This window comes from Pterocles gutturalis, unplaced genomic scaffold, assembly GCF_000699245.1.
Source record: "Pterocles gutturalis isolate BGI_N339 unplaced genomic scaffold, ASM69924v1 scaffold1875, whole genome shotgun sequence".
Lineage (NCBI taxonomy): Eukaryota > Metazoa > Chordata > Aves > Pterocliformes > Pteroclidae > Pterocles > Pterocles gutturalis.
In genome coordinates this window covers 67,667-70,048 of record NW_010143292.1, presented here as the reverse complement: position 1 = coordinate 70,048, position 2,382 = coordinate 67,667, and positions in this window count along the sequence as shown.

Below are 2,382 nucleotides of genomic sequence, written 5' to 3'. Positions count from 1 at the left end.
GGTGCTGAAGGTGGGTGACCACTGGGAAATGGCAGCTCCTCTGACAGTTTCTGCCTCTGCTTCTCCTCTAGCCTGAATCCCTGCTGTTACCGCTTCAACATAACAAACAAAGGACAACGCACCCATCTGCTCTATTGGACAACAGAAGGTTTCTCCCCGTTTCGCCGGTGTGATCCTCTCCCTGCCATCGGCAGCACCAAGGGCAAAGATCCTTCCCAGAGGCCCAAACCTGCCTGCCCTGTGTTTAACCTTCGACCAGTGAGGGTAGAGCTGATGCCGGGAGAGACTACAGAGATGGTGCTGGAAGGCTCCTGCAGCACTCCCCAGGTGAGGTCCCCCACCAGGGCTGAGCCTTCCCATCACATCCCCTCCTCTGGGACTTCTTTTGCAGCCTGTTGACACATCTGCCTGAGAAAATGAGCAAGAGCTTTCAAGAAACTGTTCTAATGCCACAAGTTACCATGGCAGCACCGGTTGCTTTCCTTGCTGGCCGCCATCAGTTGCTAAGGCTTTTTCGTGTTTCTATAGCTACCAAAAACCCACCCGATACCAAAATAGGGGCTGAAGGAAGTATTGGAACTTCAGGGGCAAACGGCAGGTTCCGAGGTGTTGCATGCCGAGGCAAAAAGGAAGGGCAGAGAAAATAAGTTACACTTAGACTAGGAGCAGAGGCAGCAAGTAAATTTAAAAAATGCAAGGTGATATATCTGGGGGAAGCAGCGAGTAAAACAAAACACCCGTGAAGGGAGGGAGTGTCTGGGAGCAGCATCATTTTTCCTCTGTAGACAAACATGGGCAGAGGTCTTGTCTAGCACCGAGTCGTGGAGGAGAAAAACGAACAGCGTGCCAGCTCTAATGATCGGAGTGACGTTCTCCATGTGGGAAACTGTTCCCAGGGATCATTAGAATTGATAGCTTGGCTTTTGTCAATATTTCCAAAACAGCCCCAGTCGCTCAGCCAGCCCCTGTCCCAAGGGCAGCCAGGTCCTGCAGCTCCCAGGGGAGACTTCTGCGGGGTCACTGCGTGTTCACCTCCCTGGACCCCTTCTTTCCAGGGGAAATCCAGCTCTGCACAGAAGCTGCTAGCGAACCCTGGTGTGCATTCCCTAGCTCCAGGACCGCTGGGCACAGGTGTTTAAGTGAATATGGAATAAATCTGCATTAAGCTCCTGCTGATATTAGTGTTTTAAAGGGTTGTCTCAGTGGTACCGTGATGAAGACTTGATTACTCACCTAGCTGCCTGCCATGGGGCTGTCCCTGCACAGTTCTGAGCCTGAAGGTTTTGCTGAAGAGGGAAGAAGGTACCAGGAAGGAAATCAAGTCATGAGGGCACTGGTGAGGGTGTCTTGGCTGGAAAGCTCAGCTGTGGCTGCCTGGTTCCTGCAGTCAAAGCCAAGACCTTGGGAGTGGGCTTTCCACCTTCCTTGGGCCTTGAGAACTTAATACTCTTCAGGTTGATCAGAAGCCCAACTCTCTGCATTGCAACGTGCAACAGAGATGATTTTGGAGTCTGTAGGCTCTGAGGAGCAGTTGGGTTGTGGTGCTCTATCAGAGGGAAGAGGGAGGAGCTTGGGGAAGTGAAACCATGAGAAATCAGGAAAATGTCTTGAAATGTAAAGAGCATCCAGCTTAAGCAGAGGGCTTTCATGTGAAGTGCGAGAGACATCCCTTTCCTGGGGAGGCTTCTTTTAAAACCAGCTCAAGGAGGGCACAGTACATCCTAGGAATAAGCTATCCCCTCTTTACCTGAAGGCAGGCTGGCTGTTCGGGTTTTTCCCAGGGATCCTTTCTATTAAGCTTCCAGGGAGGGTTTGCTGGCATTGACCCTTCCCTCACCTGTTGCCCTCAATATAGTTCCTACAGCTTTCCGTAGGCATTCTGCTTAGCAACGGAGCGCATCAAAGCAATCATTTGGAGCAGTAATCATGATGATTGTAGACAGCACACGGCTTGCACATGCCTTTTGTGGATGCTGGGGTGCAGCAGTACAGACATTGGAGTGCAGAATAAATAGGATGCAGCAGAAAGAGAAAAGGGGGATGCTGAGGAGACCAGTGACTGTAACTTTCTGTCAGCAACACAGGCCATGGTTGGGTGGCTGGCAAACACCACATGTTTTCTGGATGCTCTCTTGGTGTGACTCTTGCCCGCAGGTGGTGCAGGAGCGGCTGCTGTGCCATGGCATCGTGGGGAACAAGGTGGGGAAGGTGCAGCTAATGCAAGTGGATGTCACCTGCGAGTTCATCGCTCCTGTTCTGCAAATGTCTTGCAGAGAAATCACTTTCTGGGTGGAGAAGGTAAGTCTCTGGGTTGCATCTGGGCATTTCACAGCATGGCTGGTGGCTGAAAGCCTGCGGAGCGCGTGTGCTTGTGTTCAGAGG